Source organism: Vanessa atalanta, chromosome 26 (assembly GCF_905147765.1).
Source record: "Vanessa atalanta chromosome 26, ilVanAtal1.2, whole genome shotgun sequence".
Lineage (NCBI taxonomy): Eukaryota > Metazoa > Arthropoda > Insecta > Lepidoptera > Nymphalidae > Vanessa > Vanessa atalanta.
The window spans coordinates 2870103-2894614 of record NC_061896.1 but is presented as its reverse complement, the minus strand read 5'-3'; the positions used below and the strand labels follow the sequence as shown (position 1 = coordinate 2894614).

General features: G+C 34.7%; 1 protein-coding gene across 1 annotated transcript in view; it reads right to left on the bottom strand.

The window, feature by feature from the left end:
• Positions 1 to 24512, bottom strand: part of LOC125073912 (sex peptide receptor) — a 309093-nt gene that overhangs the window by 210653 nt on the left and 73928 nt on the right. The window lies entirely within an intron of this gene.

The window sequence follows — 24512 nt, the reverse complement described above, 5'->3', positions numbered from 1 at the left end:
CTTATATAATTTTGTTCTTATATATTATTAAGCTTTTATTAATTATGCAAAGCAGCGGTTCTCAGATTTTATTACTAAGGGTTTGTACAAGATCCACTGAGAATCGTCGAATTATAAATTAATCTACCGTAAAAGAACAATTTTTCAGGTTTAAAAGATGAGCAAACTAGTGGCCAAACTTTGAACCAAATTCGATGAAATTTATTATGAAGCAGTCTCCAAGGGCCTCGAAGAGCCTAGGTTTTTTTTGGGAAATTTCTGACGAGCATTTCCTCAAAAATTAAAATCAAAATATACTTTATCCAAGTGGGCTTTTGAAAGCACTTTTGAATCGTCATTTAACAAACTAGTAGTAGATTCTACCGAGAAGAACCGGCAAGAAACTCAGAAGTTACTCTTTTTCAACATTTATAAATACAATCATCATCTAAATAACAAGTCAAGCCACGGTTGACAACTAGTTAATAAATAAGTCAGTTCTCGTTTGCAAATTTGAAAATCCTTAGAAAACATCAGAATGATTTCAGTACAACAAAGAACTTTGTTTGATGCATAAAAATTAAGGTGCAATATGCAATAAATCATTCAAAATGCAAAAAAATATATCGTTTTGCATGCAGTTTCGTGCACTATGCAGTTTTTCAAATACACGTGCAAAACTTATCACGCAACACACAAATCTATAGACTCAAATAACAGCGTAGCCGTTCAATCCATCATAGTGGTACGCTGTTATATAAAACGTCCGAATTAGCTGAATATTTTACATCCCCGCTGTGGTTTTGAATAAAATACATTCGTTATTTACGAATCTTGTATCTTTTATGAGTTTTATTTATCAGCATTGTACACAAAATAATTTGCCAATAAAATATGTATTAATTTTTATATTATAGGTAGGCGGACGGGTTAAGAAAGATGCTGTAAGAAAATTAACCACGCCTTACATTTGCAATACGACGCCAATCTTGGCTAAGATGTTATGTCCGTGTGCCTGTAGTTAAATTGGCTCACTCATCCATCAAACCGGAACTGTTTGGCGCTGGATAGGCTGAGAAGGGTGAGTGAGCCAGTGTAAGCATAGGCACAGGGACATAACACCTTAGCTCCCAATCTTGGTGGCGTATTGGCAATGAATGCTTAATATTTCTGACTGCGTCTATGTCTATGGGTGGTAAAGACCATTTTACTCTCAAGTGGCCCATATGAACGTCTGCTTATACATAAAAATAATTTTTGGAGATAATTTTTAGATACAACCGTCAAATTAACTGTTAAATCCTGTTATACAATATTAAAATTCGACATCTGACATACACGAGCATATACATGTGAAACCCATTGCCGGAAGTCAGTCAGAACGGATTTCACTAATGTCATCGTAGCGGAAACGCTGTCTACGTCAAGTATCGGAAATAAATATGGCATACTCGAAATATGTATTAAAAATGAATTAAATTATTGGATTACACTTCGTCACGCTTCGTATTACTTGGAAGCGAACGATGCTCTGATCTGAGTGGGAATCGTGAACTTATAATTTATTTTACTACTAAACAGCAGTACTTAGTAATTCTGGATTACGTTGAAAGAGCCAGTGAACCAGTTTAATTGCACAAAGCACATCTTAGTTCCCATGATTGATATCGGATTGGTGATACAGACAGGGCCGGATCTACCGTATGGCTTTTTGGGCTTCAGCCCAGGGCCCCATGGATTCAAGCTAAGTCAAGTCAAAGTCAAAAATAGACCATAATGCGAAAAAATACATCATTTTATTAAACTAAACAGATCGTATGGTTTGCGAATCCTGCAATTAATCAAAGCCATTCAATTAATTTAGTTCAAGTCTACGTTCAGGTGTGTCTTAAGTGAGGCCCCCAAGTAGTATTAGCCAAGGGCCTAAACTCACGGTCCGGCCCTGGATACAGAATATGGACGGTTACCAAACCGCTTATTAATAACAAATAATACGAAGTTGCTTAAGCTGTAAATTATGTATTAAATAACAAACACAACAAAATAAATCAACAACGTTTGAGAACAATGAAATTTCAATGAAAAAATAAAAAGAAAAGATCGCCCGGAGAGGATATAATACTTTTTTATATGCTTTCTGCTAGTTCACTCCACAATATACAAAGTACACACACACAGCCACCTAAAAGAAAATCGTTCCAAAATCTAAAAACAATAATAAAAACAATGAATAAAAAATCCATTCGATCATACACAACCTTATTTCCTGTTTGTTAAAAAAAAACATAAATGAAACGATAATACCTGAATTTAAGTAAAAGTTTAGTTAAACTCACTTCGTCTTTTAATTTTCTCTTCCCTAGAAGCGAAATTAAGTGAAGCGTTCTAGATGAAGTTTTGTTTGATATTAGTTCATATAACAGACGAAAACTTTTCCAACTGTTGCTGGAAATATATGAGGTATTCACTGTTTCTCGTGGATTTATTGGAACTAGTGTCCTTCTTAAAATTGTTAAAGTTGCATTTAGTTTTAAAATACAATTCAGAACAATCATAAAATACATACAGATATTCAACATAAAATCAATTTTAAATTTATATATCCTTTTCTTTGGGTCATTGTGGACCTGTTCTGCCAAAGATTCGACCATTAGAACTTTTATTACTCATAAAGAACCTTACGAACTGTAAGTTCTTTAACCTGAAATCAAAACTATAATTATGATATATATTCAAGTCAAATCAAAAGTAAGAAAAACCAAAATAGAGAGTACGATGTCCAATTAAAATAATTCCATAATTAAATCAAAAGAACAAACGTATTTTCGTCGCAAGCTTATTAAACATTCACAATAATTAATTTTGTTAAGATCTCTCGATGGAGGCGCATTCGGAGATAATTAACGGCGATGTAACTTTCAATGAAGCCTTTTCGGTGGTGAAATTTATTAATATTATGATTAATATGGTCTGGATACTTAACAGTTCAAATAACTTTAATATGTCATGACGATCCGCTTCCAATGGGGCTTTCGATTTCAATGCTAAAAGTAAGTATTCACAGAAATATAAATTAAGTCAAAGATTAAGATGGTCTTGGGTCCAACGCATCGAATTCGAAAGCTATTGGTTTTCCCAGTCGCGGAATTTCCGTAAGCAGCTTAGAGTCCAGAACTGAATTGAAACTCTCGTGCCTTTGAAAGCGCGTGAAGTTGGACCTGCATCTGATCTCTTACTAGTCGTGTGCTATCCTGTGAGAATGAGAGGGGACAGAGATTGCAATTGTTTTGCTCACACACAATAGTGTTATAGGTTCTGTCCTGCGTAGTTGGCTAGTCACTCTTGAGTATAGCTGTGGCATCGATCAAGTGATATCCATCAGCGTAAAGGTAGATTGGCAAATTGATCACACTTGTGGTAGTTGTGGATAACTTTTCTATAGATACAGACACTGTAATGAATACGATAAAAAATATATTTGGTTCACTTTTTGGATATATTCTCAATATTGGATCAGCTGAAGTTAAACTTCGAAACCTTTCCTTTGGGTTCAGTCGAGAAACGTTGAAACCTCAAGGCTATGTAACTTAAGGAACCTTTTTATCCTTTTCTAACTTTAAGATACTTTTCTATTGACATTACCTTTAAATAATATACAACACGCAACTTATGTTTAGGATGTTCTGATCAGAAACTAAAAACGTTTTATAAAGTTCGAAAACTTTCGACTCGTAGATTTTATGTCTATCTAGAGAAAAAAACATGCTAATAAAGGTTAGTATTTTATAATGCATCTGCTAGATCTACTGATGTTATTATTTCACGTTGCTACTGTTTGTCTTCTAAGTCGTTTCTTTGGTAAAGAAACAGCCATTTGGCCTTGTCATTACAAGACGTGAATCTTAACCGATGTTTCTGAATTCAAAGTCAAAGAAATCACCACTGAATGAATTTGTGATTTTAATTAATCTCTAAATCGTTTTTGAAAGACAATATCGTTAGGTAATGTCCATGTTTCAAATTAAATTATATTTCAAATATTTTTTCAACTCGTATTTGATAAGCGTGAGGGAATAAACTCTAAACGTTCTCAACACGTCACTCTACACCTTTCCTACTCTCCTAACATCAATTTTATAAATAATTTAGTTTTTTATATCGTTAAGCTTAAGGAATGTTATCAACAATATTGTGTGTGTGGTCGCAGTGTGTTTTGTTTTTTTAGAAACTGGAGGTACGTTTAAATACTATACCATATCGTCTATTTGTATTTTCATTTACTGTTCTTAATAAAACTATTAAGGCACAGTTAGACAAAAACATTTACATCACCCTTTGAAGTAAAATTAATAAATAAAAACAACTAAAGTACGCAGCTCTAAAACGTCTTAATCATAAAATTTGATCGAATTCATTTCTTATTTAGCGTTAAGGCCCACCAATTAGGCTAGGGGTTGGTTCTATGGGCAATTTTGTGTAGGTTAATCCGGACCCTCTCCGTAGTTTGCATATTAAGCTACCTCTAATTTCAATGACTTCATCTACATGGATGTTGTACGTATATAAAATAAATGCAATTATCAATTAGACAAGCCTTCTAAGTGGACACCATCACTTATGAGGATCGGCACTATAAAGAATATTAACCATTGTCCGCGCGCCAACTAATTTGGAAACAAAGGTGTTATTATGCCTTAATATGCTCGTAGTTACACTGACTCTTGCATCCTACAAATCAGAACTCAATATTACACCAACCCTACTGTTTATTACCTACCGAGACGGTCTTGCACAAAGTGCTTATATGAACCTATTTGAATGATTGATTTTTAAATATTGTCTAATAAAAACGAAAATTATAACTCCTGTACATTCTCATTCATTAATTCATTTCCTTCATTAATCGACATAATGTACATAGTTAATATTAGTTCTGCATCCCATACTACCCGTATTGTGGTGGACAGTTCCTTAACTTACAAACTCAATTATTTTACAAATTGAACTTGACAATAATCTGACAATTGTGACATTCGTTAACGCTGACGCGTAAAAGGTACCAACTTAAAGATAGTGATTTGAATTTTAGAGAAGTTTCAGTTCAGTAAACTATGCCTTCCAAACTTTTGATACGACTTATTGCAACATATATTTGCCCTTTTCAAAGTTTTTATTACCTTTTAGTTTTTAGTTTTAGACCATTATGTCTATTACAGCTCTTTCGAGGGTGGTACCCTGTAGTCTTGTTATAGACTAGCGACCCGCCCGGCTTGACACGCAATGCTGATACTAAATATACTACAGAATGTCTTACAACGTTCACACCTTTTTGGCATTAGACTGTGTCTGTGTGTGCTTAAAATAACTCCTATTTTTAGGTCGTTTTTTTTTTTGTTATTTTTTTTTTAAGATATGGAAACAAATAATATGTACTCTGTTAAACAAATAATAATGATGTGTTGATATTATAAATCAATTTATAATTACCCTAATTTGTTGATTTTTTACGAAAGTTTTTTTTTTATAGTATCTAAGGTGAAATATATTACTGATATATTTTTTTTTATTTATAATAAGTTGTTCTATACCTAAGATCCTTAATCAAGAAATTATGTATATACGTAACGTTTGCGTGATCCGATTAAAAAATTCAAAATACCAACTGCTGAACGCATTTATGTACACGAGGTTCATAGTGTGATGTTTTATTATAGTGTACCCTTCACTAGTCGTGTTGACGAGTCTTAAATATAATATACGCTTTCAACATACAAATGTGTTTAAAATATGAATTTTTGAAGTGACAACTTCTTATGGCAGGGTAAAACGCTTCGTAACGTAACGCGTTACGGTGCCAGTCTGGCTTCCTTTTCTCTTACGCATACTGCAGCGGCAGGCAGGCTCATCCTCTCTCTCTCTAACCCACAGCGCTAGCCGTATTTCTGACAGACATTTTAAAGTAATCATTACTGAAAGGCGTCCCGAGATGCACGTATTTTATTTAAAGATTCTATTATATAAAGATAATATCTATATGTATTTTGATTATTAAGTTTAAATTGTTTTTGTGTGAAAAGAATAAAACTGTAAGCATTAGCATTAGCAGCCTGTAAATTCCCCACAGCTGGGCTAAAGGCCTCCTCTTCCTTTGAGAAGGTTTGGAGCATATTCTACCACGCTGCTCCAATGCGGGTTGGCGGAATACACATGTGGCAGAATTTCGATGAAAATAGACACATGCAGGTTTCCTCACGATGTTTTCCTTCACCGCACGAGATGAATTATAAACACAAATTAAGCACATGAAAATTCAGTGGTGACTGCCTGGGTTTGAACCCGAAATCATCGGTTAAGATGCACGCGTTCTAACCACTGGGCCATCTCGGCTCAAACTGTAAAATTACCTATATCTCCAGTCACAATTTCTTAGCCGAGCATTGTGTAAAACTATCCGATCTGAAAGAGTGGAATTAATTTCATTACAGAATCGAAACAGACGGTGCCGTTAAGATAACAGCAAGCGGATTAATGTCAATCAATTTTAGGTTTATCCTGTCTGGCTTTTATCTCTACACTAGGTAATGGTTACCAATATTTACTTTTAAACTAATTAAATATTTTATATAACACCATTATATGTCATATCATTCATTATATATATATTAATAACAATTCTATCTTATCTATTTATATATATTGTTAACCGGAAGAGGTCCACTGGACAAAGGAGAGGAAAGGATATCTACAGCGGTCGATCTTGCTCTACCCGCATCCGGTGGCCTCCCACGACCCTCACCAGATCGTCAGTCCAACTTGTAGGGGGCCTTTTTTTTTCGCTGGAAAAACGCTTTACGCGTTTCCCCCACGTGGAAGTGGGGGGGTATGTGGGACACGCCGGTGCCCAAGATGTTAGCGGCACACCGGAATACCCACTAAAAAACCAGCGGTACCCACTCCGTCTCATCGGTAGGCGCCACGGGATCGCTTTCGCATACTACCGTGACGCCCTGACGGTCAGCCCACCTATGCGAGCCTCCAATTCCTAGGGGGGATTCCCGGGGTACTGAGAACCCTCCTAGCCGCTCCTATTTCGCAGAAGGAGCGCATTTCTGACCAGCACGCCTCGCTACCGAGCATTGCGTTGATGACGCTCGGCAGCGAGAGGTCTCCGCCCAAAAACGCCACCAGGGAATGCCTCTGGGGCCCCCACGCAGCACACTCAGTCAGGGTGTGGTACGCCGTGTCCACTGACGCACCACACTGATGGCAGGAGGGTGACACCTCGCGCCGCGCTATCCCATGCAGGTACTTACCGAAGCATCCGTGCCCGGTAAGTACCTGCGTCATCCTGAACTTGTAGGGGGCCTGCCCACGCTGCGTTTTCCAGTTCGTGGTCGCCACTCACATATATATAGTGGAAGTAAAAATATTAATCCTCATATCACCAATGCGCCAAACCAGAACACAACGATATTAAGTATTGCAGTTTGGCGGTAGAATATATGATCTCAAAGAGCGTCTGTGTTCTAAAGAATATTACAACACTATTTCTTAGTTGATTGCACGCCTTGGGAATGAGATGATCTCGGTCCTTCTCAGGTCCGAGGTGTTAATTTCGGTACCGGTGGTAGATTTTTGACTATCAATGAGCAAGTTTAACACTTCTATATTGAATAAAGATTTTTGACTTTGACTTTGATGAGTAAAGTATAATTATATATAAGTTTAGAGATAGATATTGCCACTCGTGAATCGCGCATAAATCTCAAAGGCGCTTCTAACCCGGGAACTAAATAGTTCTATCCTTTGTGCCTTTAATTACACTGGCTTACTCACCCTTTCAATAATTGAAATCTTATTATTAATCCAGTAAATACGAATATTATTAATCTGTCTGTCAGCCTGTTGCTCTTTTACGGCCAAACTACTGAACTGAATTTAATGAAATATGTATGAAGTAAGTCTGAATCCCAACAAAGAACCTAGACTTCTAACAAAGAATCTAACACCCGAGGACCTCGCAAACGCGAGCGAAGCCGCGGTCGCCAACTAGTAATTTTATATTTGAAAAATTTAAAATACAAAAAAATTAAAAACATGTTTAACGTAATTTTATTCATGTTTAATTTAGTTCTTATATAGTTCGTAAGTGTGTATGTCTGTGTGTTTGTTATTCAATCACACCAAATCAGCTCTAAGGGTCGTTGTTCTAGATTTATTTCAAAATTTTATACCACGATTTCAAACGTAGGCTACCTCATTATGCAACTATTTTAGGTAGGTAGGTAGGTAGATTAGGTATGGTAGATTCTTGGATTTTGAAAAAGTTATAAGTAGTTAAAAATAATATTTTTTTATTGGTTTACAATGTGTAACATATATCAAAGAGTATCAAAGATATTCCAGATCATATATAACAGATAAGTCAGATCAAAAGTTCAAAAGTCAGTAATTGCATTAAGTCTTGTATTATTAATTAAATAAATAAATCAAAAACTATTTGTAGTGCACAATATAACAGAACTATTATCAAATCTAAAGAAATGTTTAAATATAAGGTTTGTTTATCTTTGCGTCTCTTGCCGTTGCAAAGGACACCGCATACCATTTTTTTACTATAGAAATGATAAATTTGCCGGAAAATAAAGGAACGTGTCGACTTCATTGTTTGCAGTAGCTACGGTCTTGATTATCTATGATAATAAAACGTTAGTTCGTTTCTGAACGCTTGTCCAAAGGATATCTGATAATGCCTCGAAAGACACGTAATCCCCCCTTTTTATCGGTTCGCTCGAACATCAAAGGACCGAAGCGATTTCTATCGTCTTCCTCCGGTCAATATTTGATCGCATCACAAGTTAATTTTTTCATGTAATATTTTATATATTTTTTTTTTTACAGTATAGAAAGATGGACGAACAAATGGGCCAGCTGATGGTGAGTGGTCACCACCATAGACATTGGCGCTTCAAGAAATATTAACCATTCCTTACATAGCCAATACGATACCTACTTTGGCAGCCCAGATGTTATGTCCCTTGTGCCTGTAGTTACATCTGTTCACTCAGCCTACTAACCGGAATCCAACAATAGGAAGTATTACTATTTGATGATAGATAATGAGTGGGCGTTACCTTCCTATACGAGCTCGAACAAAGCCAAAGCAACTTCTATACATCGATGCCAATATATAAGAATCACTTTGTATCTTATTGGTAATATGTTGTAAATGGACTACACGCAATATTGATACGTGTATATTTTAAATATTAAAGTCAATATCGCATATCATATTCTGAAAGAACAATTGTATCATACGTTGAATTTTGAATCTCTAGCCAAGTTGCCAATGATGATCGCTAACACTTTAAAAAACGAATATAATGGATGGGAATCACATCACTGTAACGCAGTCACAAAAAACGGCCAAGTACAAGTAGGACTCGCGTACGAAAGGTTCTGTACCATTATCTACAAAAACGACAAAAAAAAGTCAGCTATATGCAAACCCCTTAAATATTTATTTTATTCTGTTTTTTAGTATTTGTTGTTATAGCGGCATGTTATAGGTGATGCTTGGTGACAGACGGATGGACAGCGGAGTCTACACGGACCCAATTACTAAATTTCCGGGTCCGTTTTACCCTATGGGTACGGAACCCTAAAAATGAATCGAGATATCGTAGACGAATTTATAAGTTAACCTTGTCCTTGCCTATTCTGTTAAAGTCCAGCATTATAAAATGTATGATTCGGTGTAAAATGTAAATAAGAATAAATTAAAAGAAAAAGAAAAAAATAAACTTTTTAAAACAAGCTTTTATGAAAATGCACTAAAAAAAAACAAAATTCTTACACTAAAACTTTTACTGTTAACATATAATGTAATTTCACATTTGTGATTTGACATATTCGCCAAAATTTATATGATATGAAAACTTGTCGCGAGATTTAAGTACTCGTATTTACTTAGTTTAAATTTTAATAAATAAAATTATTAACATCAAATTATTTAATTTATTTGTTTATATACACAAGTTTTCGATGTTTTCCTGTAGGACGTTGAAACGTCGCGAGTAAGGTAACTCAGTTACATGAACCATATATCAATTCCCGTATACAATCTTTACATAAATAAGTCTTTGAAACCTTGTATATGAATATATTTATTAAGTAACAATTAGTAAATAAATAATGTATAATACTCCACAATTAAGAACGATATAAATTTACATCAGTGAATAGGTATATAAGACTACATTCACACTGCTGTCCATTCTACGTGGTCGTTTTACCGTACGTAGTTATACGGACGAGTTCACACGCACGACAGGTCGATTCCAATAAAAATTACCGATCCGACAAAGTATATAGTCTATCGGATACGTTTTTATTAGGCGACGGCGTATGTAGATGTACGAGCGAGTTCACACATACGAAAATACTCCGTATCAAGTAAACACACAAGCCGACGCGTTAAACACCGTCCTGTGAATACGGTGTGAACATAGAACACTGACTATCAGTATCGACGTATCCGTTAAAAACGTTTCAGTAAATACGGTTCTGTGTGGAAGTGCTCCTACGTTACATTTACAAGGTTAACTTTGTTTTTAACATCAAACCTCTTTCGTTTGATATATACGTTATCAGTTTGACAGCCAAAATCCCGTAATCAAAAGATATGATAACGGATAATATTTGATTAATATTTTATATGCATAGTTGTTGTGAAAGTGCTATGTATATATTATATAACATATCTTTACAGACTTTTACTTGGTGGTAGGTATTTGGGCATGAACGTCTTTTTTTTTAAATCACGCTAGAAATACGCTCTTCTCCCACTTGAAGGGGGGGTGGTGCTTGTATTTTTGGTCCAATGTTAATTACGCTGGAATACTTGGTGGTATAGATTACAAGCATGTCTCGGTTGGTACCCGCCATCTCACATTCTACCACCAAACAACAATGCTTAGTATTGTTGTGTTTGGGCTTAAAGAGTGAGTGAACTATAGGAAAAAAGGGATCTTAGTTCCCAAGGTTGGTGGCACATTTTCTTACATCGCCAATGCTCCACCAACCTTTCCACATCCATTGGGGGTGGTTAATATTTCTTACAGTGCCATTGTCTAGAGAGCGGTGGCCGAAGCGAAGTTTCATCACAATCAGATCATCATATAGTAAACGTACAAACGTAGAAACATTCCTTTTTAATACGAAGATTAATAATATACATATATTGTCTAATTATGTTATTAATTTAAATGTAATTCAATAAAGTACGATTGTCAAAGATTAAAAGTAAATTTTGAGTGTTGTTTCAATAAAAATAAAAATATATTGATTCAGCGTCTCGGCTTTCAGATGAACAAATGATCTTTCATTAATCGATACAAAGACAGATTTTGTATCAGAAAAACCATTCACCGTCAAAAGGAAAAACAGCCTAAAAATGATATCATAATTTTCTACGAATAGCGAAAATTTCATCGCGTCAAGGTCAACCAAGCGGTTACCCGATAATTTTAATAACTAAGCATGATATTCCATCGGTACCTAATCTCTGTAACGTAGGGCTGGGTGTTCTGAGAAAATGCTTTTGTATTCAATACGTATTATAGTACAGAGATCATCACGAATGACTCTATATGACCGGAAGTTTAGAACGCGTGCATCTTAAGCGATTATTGTTCAAATCCAGCAGAGCCGGATCTACCATATGGCTTTTTGGGCTTCAGCCCAGGGCCCCGTGGATTCAAGGGGGCCCCAGCTAAGTCAGGTCAAAGTCAAAAATAGACTATAATGCGAAATAATCCATAACTTATTAAACTAAACAGAAAGTATGGTTTGCAGCCCTGCGAGTCCTGCAATTCATGAAACCCATTTAATTCAAGTCTACGTTCAGATATGTCTTAGGTGAGCCCCTAAGTAGTGTTAGCCCAGGACCCCCTAAACTTACGGTCCGACCCTGAAATCCAAGCAGCACCACTGAATATTCATGTGCTTTATTTGTGTTTATAATTCATTTTAGGTGGTGAAGGAAAATCGTGAGGATTAAATCTATTGATGGAAAAAATATAGATGGATCTAATAAATCAACCAAGGCACATTGGAGCAGCGTGGTAGAATTAGCTCGACACCTTCTCCTCAAAGAGAGGAGGTCGTTACTACCATACGCCAACAGGTATTTGTGGCAGCGTGGTGTAATTTGCTCCAATCATCCGAGTAGAGAAGGCCTTAGTTCATCAGTGGAAAATGACAGTCTTCTTTACTTAAGGAACCAAGTCTTGTGTCGGATCAGTAACAGTTTTTGGTTCGTTTCACACGAAAATACTCCATAAAATCCAGTGGGACCTGCTTGAGTTCGAACTCGCAGCTTTGGCTTAAATTCCCCGTTCTTTCCGATAAGGCTCAACGGCATATCGGATCAACGCCTTATGTGAAACTAAAGTTGAGCTTTAAAATGCTCAATTTATATTTATATTCCAATACTAGAATTTCATGAAAAAACTATTCAACGGATTAATTCCTACATATCGTTTTTATTTCATTTTATCTCTGCGTCACACTTTTTGGCTTCTATGGCTGAAAATTAATTCCCTCAATTTTAAAATCGAACGAAAAGAAATATGGGATATAGTCAAATCCACGGGTCCAACTCCTAGGGATTAAAAAACTTGCACCTCATTGGTCGATGTGCGCGGCTAGAGATCCGGCACGTAATATAATCCTAAAATATTATTTAGTTAATGAAGGTCACGTGCATTAATCAATGAGCGCACAAGGACAATTTACCTTGAGAGCTTCTTTCGTGGAATAGACCTTTGAAGCTGATCGATATACTATAACTATCGTAAAATATAGGTAAATAAATAAATAAAAAATATTGAACAACATCACATACATTACTCTGATCCCAATGTAAGTAGCTAAAGCACTTGTGTTATGGAAAATCAGAAGTAACGACGGTACCAAAAACACCCAGACCGAAGACAACATAGAAAACTTTTTCTACTTCGACTCGGCCGGGAATCGAACCCGGGACCTCGGAGTGGCGTACCCATGAAAACCAGTGTACACATTACTCGACCACAGAGTAATTCCTATGTCTATTTGATCCTTTGAAATGGGGTGATCCAGTGACATTACGATGTACCGATGAATTCCCATGTTTTTAACTGCTCTCCCAAGGTAATAAAAATAATAATTACGTATTTTTATAAGCTGTATTTTGTGGCAGCCCTTAAAACAGCCTCAATTCCTTTATTATTCGGGCCTCATCCGATAATATCGTGACGGCTTTCGGATTAGTGAAAAGTGAAGGATTTTGTATTTTTCTTCTAACCATACCGACAATTCTTTGAAAAAGATCATTTTCTTCTAATATTCGTATATAATATCTCATTCTACTTTTAACAGTTATAATAAACTAAATATAAATAGAATTATCTATATAATTAGGTTGTATATAAAAAAAAAAACAATCAAATAAAAATCCTTTATGTAAAAAGGGTATGCGGGGAATTACAAAAACATTGTGTTCGTAACCAAATTCTATTTCATAATGAATATAATAATATAATTCTCAGTGTGGCCAGAATTTATTTACTTTAATAATTTGTTTATGTCTTTGTATATCAACAGTTATTTCATTAAATTATCGCAATGTATAGTACGTACATACATATTTATAATACAGTCACGATTTGATTATCACATATACAACACAGTCGAAACTCTGAACGATATAAAAGTTCGTTCAACTCACAAGTGCGAGAATCGTAATCTTCTTGCGTACGAAGCGTTTTTCTATCGTTTGACCTTGAAGCGTATTAACCGTCGCGTCTCATGAAGTGTCACTGTCCAGTTACATAACACCTTAACCTAAACTGGGCCGTGATATTGTCGTAATTCCTTGTGATTTTTTACGTCAGAAGTGAAACTAGTGTCACGAGTTTTACAACTATGATATAATCGTAGTTAAAACTGGAATATTATTTGTATACACATAACAATTGATTTCTGAATTGACAAACGAGGCCTTCAGTGAGTTACGTAATAAATTATAAGGCTGAATATACCAAGTTTTTTTTTTAGAAGAATTGTGAGTTTCTTTTGTTAATGTATAATATTGGCAGGCGGAGGGGTAAATCTGATGGCATGTGATCATAGATACTGGTGCTATCTATGGTGCTTTAAGAAATATTAACCATTCCTTATATCACCTGTGTGCTACCAACCTTGAGAGATATGATGTTTAGTCCTTTGTGCCTGTAGTTACACTGACTCACTAACTCTAAACTGGAACACAACTGTACTAAATATTATTTTTGTGAAATATATGATGATTAAATGGTACCAATGGAGACTTGCTTACACGACTTATCCTAGACCTACCAGCACGTGAAACTTGACAGTGTTTACTCTTCAGAGGCTCAGAATGTACGTAAAGATCCCTGCGATTAAACTCTTTCCGGCCTTTAATTCCAACTGGATTATGAGATTTAAGGAATAGTGCACTTGGGTTTGCGCATAATGTTTGCTCATCTCCCATTACCACTAGCCAACGTGGCCGAATTCGGTCATGAAGATTTTACATCATTCTCATAACAAAACCAAAATTTTCAAAACAATCTAAGTACACCCAACTATAATTGTTATATTTTCATATATTTTCAATATAAACGTCTTACGGTATTTCCAAATACAATAAATAATAACACCCTACTCGTTAACTTGACTACGTGTTTGGTATAAATTACAAGTTACCACATAAATATTAAACCCAGACTCATAATATTTGGGCTGGAGCCATACACGGAATTATAGGCCGTATTCAATTTCTACATAAGATACAGTATGGCCTAACGATTGACGTTTTAAATCGAAAATATATTTTAATAAGGGTACCGGGTTTGCGTGCGACAAATGTTTGTCACGTAAATATAATAAAAAAAAAAAAAAAACCCGTGCAAATCTTTCCGCGAGGCAGAAGGGAAATCTATTGCGTCAGAAATGCATTCAAATAGTATCCTGAAATTTTACAACGTTCATAGTAGTTTCTGTTCACAACGAGAAATAAAATTTTTAGAGTTGTAACTCAAATTATAAAACAAATATGAAAAAAAAGGTAAATTCCCGTTTGTGCGAAATGACGCGTCCTTTTGTTAATATGTCAAAAGTGCTGTCTTTATATTTGTTAGTTATTAGAAATTACTTTTATTGCCTACACTGGTAACAGGAGGGTTCGTTTTTTGTCCAGAGGATCGGGATGCGATTCAACGTCGGACGTAGAATTCTGGTCACCATTCCACGCGGTCATGATTTATAATTGTATAGAGTTAAGGACTCAATGTTAATAATTCATTTTAGAAACAATAACAAATTGTTAGTACAACACACACTACTGCGAATTTTTTTTCGCTTTTGATTCTGTTGCATCACTTAATGCTCCGTTCCGTCCGCCTTTTGTTTCATAGATAGCTTGAGTCTTTAACGTATCTCTATAAGACACACAAACAAATATGTTTTACGTGTGATCTCTAATTATAAAGTCAAGTCTATTAGCATAACCCATTATAAACTCGCTGATAAATTTATGCGTTGAGGTGAACTCTAGGAATTGATGATTAATGTTCGTTAAATAAATCTCTTTATAAATAGAAATCTATTTTAATCAAACTAGCACGTAAGGGAACCCGAATTATTCCATATAGAGTTAAGAAGAGTTAAGAAGAACTGTCTCATATCATCCTTCACCCCAAGAAAGTGGCCGTATAAATTGTCAGGATGGCGCTACTGTATCTATAGGATATTGTCTTGAATTAACGGTTGTTGATGAAGAGTAGTGTGCTTATAGAGAAAATTTTGGTAATTGTTGCAAGCGTCGAAAATGAACGGTATTTTTTTTTGTATTTTTATTAAATTGCATTTTACAAGATTTATTTTTAATAACTGTTGTTATAGACTTGCGTTTTTTTGTTTTGTTTAATTATCGTGTGCCTTCAAATAAAACTAATATTATTACTATATTTATTCAAACTTCAACAGCGCCATCTGCATTTCATTTATTCAGAGGGACACTGTTTATACAAAAATATACCTCTACACTCCCTAATCAGAAAAAAGGAAAAGTTCACATTAAAAAAAAGAATCACTGATTAGATTCCATCCAATCAAGAAACAGATATCGAAGATGAGCTTTCAACGGTCATCTATTCACTAATAAATAAATTCGATTTCCAAAAGATTTGATAGGTTGGAATTGGCTGGAATCGTCCCATGCTTTCCATCCACAGAACACATTCACGACATTCCTTCTCGGTATTTTTGTTAAGTTATTATTAACTTGATTCTCTCCCATTCCCAAAAAACAATTTAATAATAATGAAAAGAAAAGAAATAATAATGAAAAGGCCTTTCAAAGCCTTCCAAGAATAAACAAAGGTAGATAATGTTCTGATAATTCTATCTAGACACGCGGAAGCGTGTCAGCCAAGTTCTAGTATAGCAGAACTGGCGTGCAGCACCGTGTGTAATATTACACGAACCATTTGGAGCCACTTTTGACCTCCTCATAACTCAAAAACTATTTGACATAAATGTGTCAAATTTGGCTCATATATTAAGACTCGCGAGATACATATGTGTTCCAAATTTCATAAACGCATCTCAAATGGTTATTTAGATATTAACGTCTAAAAATCGTCATTTTTATCACTGACTGACCTATAGATCAAAACTATAACCTACTTCCAGGTGACCTAGAAAGTTCAAATTTGGCATGCAGGTAGATAATTACGCCAATATAAAGGAAAAAATCTGAAACTGGTAATTTTTTATCATATTATTATAATTTTTCATTTTATTGGATCTATTAGGAACACTTATATATTTAGTTCCTGTAATAACTGTAATAAAAAAAATTATGTAAGAACCAGCAATCAAAACTTATGACAGCCGGTCTTAATGTGGATTTTAAGGTCTTCACGTGAATATATAACAAGTTGAATACCACCCTTAAGTTTTTTAAATCCAAATATTTCCGTTTTATTACTTATGAGTATAGCCGACTTTCGTATTTATTACGTTATTAAATAGCATTTAGTGCACATCAATGGCGCAAAATCATTATACTTAAAAAAAAAAAAAATAATAGGCATTTCGGTACACAGCCGGAGCAGCGGGATAGGAGCGTTGCGATTAAACCTTAACGCGGACGTGTCTGAGCGAGTGGCAACCGCGCTCATAAGAATTATTTCAATCCCTTCCGATGGAAGCTGCCTAGTCTATTCGACTGCATATTTTTGTTTGAGTATACTAGTATACAACAATAAAATAAGTTTCGTGAGACTGTAGTAGAGTATGTATATCGTAACTGGAATGATTTAAGTTTGTACTCTAGCGCTACAAACGGGGATCCTTATTGCTTGGAAGAACAGTATCGAGCAAGCATGCTGATGTCAGTAAAGGACTGGTGAATGGATTCAATGGAAAAATAGAGAAGATACATTGGGGACGTCGATAACAGCAATAGCGCACGTAAAATAACAGTTTAATTTAAACATACTTTAATTTGCGAACTAGAAGTCAAAACCAAGTTACAAATATTAAGTATTGTACATATATGTTCAAAGGAAACAATTCTCTATTTGCTTAGCATATTCTACTACTATAAACAAATCACAAGGCCTTCGCCTTGACGGTGCTCTTTTCGACATAGGCTCCTCTATATTAAGTAAAGAGCAGGCTTACGTTGGCCTCTCTAGAGTTAAAAACTTAGATGGAGTACATCTTATCAATTTAGGTCCAAGTCAAATCAAGACACAAGAGAGCTCTATTGTAGAGTACAACCGTTTGCGCACGTTATACCACCCCTACTTGGGCAAATTAAGTATAAACAGAAAACGCGTAAAAAAATTCCGGTCACTGAGTGGGCAATTCACTCGAACATTTCAGAGGTACCTACAAGAACAATAAGAACGTATCAAAAAAAAGACAATTATACCCCGTAAACATAGGAAAATAGAATAGTTTAACAAAAACCATTTGGTATTAATTTTGTTATTAATAAGTACCTACTAATAATTTATACAAAAAGTAGTGATATCCCATCAAAACATAAATGTAAAAATGAGAGCCAAGTTAAATATTATGATATATACCTTGGTTGTTGTTTTCAACGACAAAAGAAGTGAGATCTAAATTTGTGCCAAGTTAAAAAGTCCTTTCTGAAATTTATTTATAACTACATAAAATATCATTTCTTCTTATAACTTGGGGTAATATATTGTTGCCTACGGTCTGACTTGGCTAGTTCTTATATGTTTATAAACACAAATTGTAGTTTGTGTTTAGAATAACAAATTATAACTCAGAACATCTAAGAAGAATGGAGGACAGGTCAGTATTGCTTAGTTAGTATACGTACATTAAGAGCTGCGATGGTCCAGTCTCTAGAAAATATGAATCTTAACCAGATATTGCGAGTTCATATCCAGACAAGTACCATTGAATATTTGCGTGCCTAATTTGTGTTAATAATTCATTTGTAACAGGCTTAGAACTTACGAAGGCTATAATATAATTCGTATATGAGAACTAGCCAAGTCAGACCTTAGGCAACAATATATTACCCCAAGTTATAAGAAGAAATGATATTTTATGTAGTTATAAATAAATTTCAGAAAGGACTTTTTAACTTGGCACAAATTTAGATCTCACTTCTTTTGTCGTTGAAAACAACAACCAAGGTATATATCATAATATTTAACTTGGCTCTCATTTTTACATTTATGTTTTGATGGGATTGATTTTTCTAATACAGACTATATATGTATATATATTTTAAGCGACAATTCTTTGATGGTTGGTTGGTTGGTTCAAATGTACTATATAACTGTAACGTTACAAAATATAACGTTTCACTTCTGTCACGTGAATTAAATAACATGTGCTCTTTATTAAAATCAATAAATATATATATTAAAATCGTAACTGATCTAAATCTGTACGTGGAAGATATTTGAGAAAAAATTACTGGGGGTATCTATTGACGCAATAGATCACATAAATATGATTTTTAGAATTTTTGTCTGTTTAACTTTTGTATGTTCGTTTGTTACCGGTAATCTTGGAATCAGCTTAACCGATTTGGATGCGATTTTCACTGATGTACTTGGGGTAACATATATGGTTTGTTTTATTAAAATGTTATGGAACCAGGGTTGATAAGGTTAAAACCCTTTAAAAGAGTTCCAGTGGTGTTACATCATCCCTTTGCATTTGAAAATAAATATAAACAGGTACGGCGCTGATGATTTTATGTGTATACCCGTTCCTTCTCATTCCAAAAAACTTTTCGTTTACTTTTAATCGAATCCAGTTTCCAGTGCACGGCCAGCTTTATGTGGCTATGTCGAGTGTTCGCAACTGCAAAAAAACTATGCTTTAATCCCCGACGGCACTACGTGTAATTTCGAGAGTTATACATTACGTAGTTAGATAAATACATCATAAATTTTTAATATTACAAGATTAAATTATAAATTAAAAACGTTCGGTTATTTGTGGTTTGATTTAGATCGATGGCAAAGCACTCAAATAAGTCATCTATACATATAATAAAATTGGAGTGTCTGCTTGTAATATTAAAATAACCGCATTTTACTAAATGCATATGTATGTATACACGGTACATATACATAAATAACATTTTTTACTATTTTTGTCTGTCTGTCTGTTTGTTCCGGCTAATCTCTGGAACGGCTGGACCGATTTTGACGGGACTTTCACTGGCAGATAGCTGATGTAATAAGGAGTAACTACTTTTATTATAGAATTATATGTAATATAAAAATAAAGTCACGCTTTTTATTAAATTCAAATGTGCACGAAGTAGCGGGCATAGCTAGTCTATAAAAAAAATCATCATCTGTCCATCCATTTGGGAACTACAATGCCACGACAGACGCAAAGATACATCGATATTTCAACAATATAATACCACTTTTGAGGCCTGAAATCACGCTAACAGAGTCGCGGGCAAAAGCTAGTGTATTAATAAAATAATTATTTAAATAATAATAATGTTCTATTATATAATTTAAAAAGTAATTAATTTTACTCGATTGTTCGAAATTTAAACTTTCAACACAAAATAATTAATTCTAAACAATAACATTGTGTGTTCACCTCATACCACCCCCAGTTCGTTTCCCCAGAATGGATCTTGATAAATTGATACTTATTTTTAATTAAATGCTAAGTAATTATAAACATCGGGAAGTGATGAGGAAATTGAAATAAAAAAATGTCGGTTCGTTATACATTCGACTTTCGAATTTGAAATTGTTTTTTTTTTATAACATTGGTAGGCTGAGGGGTTTTATGGTAAGTCACCAGTGCCCGTAGACATAGACGCCGGATGAAATTTTAACCATTTCTCACATAACCAACCTTCCACTAACCTGGGGATTAAGATGCTTTATCATTATTATATCTGCATTTATACTGGCTCACTCACCGTTGCTCACAAAACTGGCTCCCAAAACTGGAAGCCAAAAAAACCAAACCAAATGTGTGAGTTGTATAGTTTTTAAAATAAAATTAACTTGAAATTTGCACCATTTTATTCAGCGTGTTTCAGAGAAGGTTTTTGGCTAAACATTATCGTACAATATAATTCAACGCAGAACGTAGTCAATGCAAAGCGGGGCTGGATCTGCTAGAACTCTATAGATTTATTTTAAAATGTTTGTTGCCAAAATCTCTAAATATTATTATTAAAACAAAGTCTCTTCCTGCTGTCTGTACGCTTAGATCTTTTAAAGTACGCAACGAATTTTAAGGCGATACTCACTATATATTTTTCCTTCAAACAGCAAATATTATTGTTCTGTTCCGGTTTAAAGGGTGAGTGAGCCAGTGTAACAGGCACAAGGGAGATGTAAACAGAGCTAATGTCTATGGGCGGTGGCGACCATGTACCAACACATTTGCCAACCTATTTAAAAAAAAATCTATTTAATTGTTAATGTCATAAACTATATAATGTAATTACTTAAACTTAAACTTAATTACCATCTTGAAATCATTACTTATCTTAATGTGTAAGTTTAATGTCAACTAAAATTATAATTATTGCATAAAACAGAAAACAAAATATAAAAATACGTATTAATATTATATGTGTCGTATAATTGATCTGGATTATGACGTCATTAGCTTACCTTAACTTATATCATCTGTCTGCAGCATAATATATTTTATTGTATTGGGTCAACTGGCGAGTGGGACGCCTGATGGTAAGTCGCTACCCGAGCCGAGATGGCCCAGTGGATAGAACGAGTGCATTTTAACTGATGATTACGGGTTCAAACCCAAGCAAGTGCTTAATTTGTGTTTATAATTCATCTCGACGGTGAAGGAAACATCGTGAGGTACCTACATATGTCTTATTTCAACGAAATTCTGCCACATGTGTATCCACCAACCCGCATTGAAGCAGATTGGAAGAATACCTAAGCTCCTAACCTTCTCCTCAAAGGGAGGGGAAGCTTTAGCCCAACAGTGAGAACTGTTCTCAGGCATATATTCACAAGGTAGCAAGCAGAGATTAGAGGATGTGATCTCAAGATCGACCTCATGGCATGGGAGAGGGAGTATGGGAGAGGCGTATGTTTAGCAATGGACTGGCAAGAGCTGATGGTGACGGTAATAATGCTGATGATAATAATTCGCAACGACCTAGTCAATCAAATATTAGAAACAACATATTTTGGCCAGACAAAGATGATGACTAAAAGCTAGTTAAAATATAATACAATACGGATAAACGGGAAAAATAAATCGTGTTCTCATAGAACGAAGGTCACGATAATAAATCTCCTAAGACGTTGTGCCAATCCTAATCCTGCTATCGTCAATTTTCCCTTTGATATCATATTTTTCCGTATCTGTCACGGAGCTTGTACTTATTTTCGTTTTTTTTATGTTAAATGACAGCGATTAATTTATGAATTTTGTTCCTCTAAATACATTTTTCTTTAAATTTAATTATTTTTTTATTACGTTTATTCATTATGAGTTCCATAACCATTATTCCGATTGTAATGTAATCCTGACCGAAACGAAACAATAATTTTCTTTTGTATGTGGAATGTAGAATCTCTGCGAAATCCAGGGTGGGTAGATAAAGCTTGAAAAAATAAGCAGTGATTCTGTTAACTCAACAAGCCGCGGGCCAAGTAACATAACGGTATAAAATCTATTTATAGAATATACCAACATGTATATAAATAGCATATGTTTTAAATAAGGTACGTGATCAAGGATATACGGAAGGCAGTCGAAGTCGACTCAACTCGAATCAAATTCCGTCTAAGCCCGCTGATTCGATAACTTCAGTTTTTACAGCATTTCCTTATTTATTATTTTGACCTCTATGGAAAGAGAAAGACAGAGAGAGATAGATTGTTAGGAAATATGTTTTTGATATCGTCCAGACAAATATATTTCGGTTTCAGTAACTTTATTACTATTTTATTCTATGCAATAAACGAAAAATTCAGAAAAACCCTCAGGAGAAGTTTATGTTATTTGGTGCGAAGAGTCAAATTGACATTTAATGCAACGTTTTATTCTTAACAATTGAGTTAAACGTATCTAACGCAGACACGTGTAAATTTTTTTATACGTATTGCATTCGGGAATCCCAACTTCATGTTACGTGATCTGGGTCCCTGGATCGATGATCGTACGTGTGAGCTAATTAAAAGTTTTCCTTGCAAAAGTTTCAGCACTTAATAACACTGCAAGAAATACACGCTTTATGGTTTCCGGCGAAGTAACACAGAGCAAATCTGTATCAAACGGTGGTGTTAGTTAGAGTTGACAAAGAGCTCCTCAATGAATAATACAAGTTATAACCTGTTATCGACAAACTCAGCTCTCGGGCTAGGTTGCAAGATTCCTGACGAGGTTTCCCTTACTGTCCCATATAAAAATTCATAGATTGCTGCTTTTGATCTCGCAATCGTCGATCAAGATTCACGTGTTCTTACTCCTCAATGAATACTTGATGACGTCCTCCTGGTCGATTCTAGTTACGGCAGCCATTATCAACGGAAGCTGGCCAACCGCTCAGAAGATGTCGTAGTGCATAAGTGCCTATCATTACTTATTGAGTAATGAAACTTTTTTTTAATCATCACTTTAAATCTTAATTGGAAAAACTTAAAATATTGTCTGGGGTTTTGATTTAACTATTTAAGGTATATTGAGTTGAAGAGCGAGATGGCCCAGTGGTTAGAACGCGTGCATCTTAACCGATGATTACGGATTCAAACCCAGGCAAGCATCAATGAAAAACATCGTGCATGTATCTAATTTCAACTAAATTCTGCCACATGTATCCACCAAATCAATTTTATTCAAGTAAACTTCACAACGAAGCGTTTTTGAATCATCGATATTAAACAACTAGCACTTAACTCTCTTCCACATGTGTATTCACCAACCGCCATTGGAGCATGTGGTAAAGTTAGCTCTAATATTTTTTTTAAATACATAAATCACATCCAGACAGAACTGCATGAAACCCTACCACAGTATTGGCATCTAAATTAAAATCCTCTTTGCCATCAAGAAGTCAAGTCATAAAAGGAGAGTGTATTAACTCGAGAGTGTTATGGACCATATTTGATAGAGAATCTTTTCAAACAACATATCCAAGTGCATTCCACGATGATACCTATAAGGAAAGTCGTAATATTAGGAGTAGCTAGCTCGTAAAATGAAAATAAAATTTCAAAATATATAGGTATATACTCCATACAGGCAAGAGCATGCAGCTCTTAGATACGACGGAATAAATAGAACCTACTGAATAGTGTCTTATACTCTATTTTAATTAATTTTAATCCTACAAAGGAAAATAATCTTCTCTATTTCACGTAATTAATTTTTTTTACAGTTTTATTAATAACTATATGGTGCCCGCGAATCCGTTCGCGTGACTTTAAGCCTCAAAAGTAGGGATATTAGTGACGTAGGGGTATAATTATGACATTGTGGACATATCACAGTTCCCAAATGGATTGACAGATTATGATTTTTTTTTTTAATAGATGAATTATTAGTGTACTTCACCATCGATAAAAATCAAACCACAAACAAATGAACGTTTTAAATTTATAATTTAATCTTGTAATAAAAAGTTATGATGTATTTGTCTAACTGTAATGTGTAATGTCCAACAAAAGAAGTTTCGGTTTGAAGGGTCAGTCAGTCAGTGTAACTAAAAGCATAAGGGACATAACATCTTACTTCCAAAGATTGTTGGGGCATTGGCGATGTTGGTAATGGCTTATATTTCTTACATCGTCAACGTCCATAGCGTTGGTGACCAATAACCTCGATCGACATTAAACTCACCCTTAAGTCTAAATATAGATGAAAAAAAGTTGGCCCAGATTAATTTTACCTTTATGATTCGTGATACTTGTATGCAGGCATCCTTTTTAAAATTC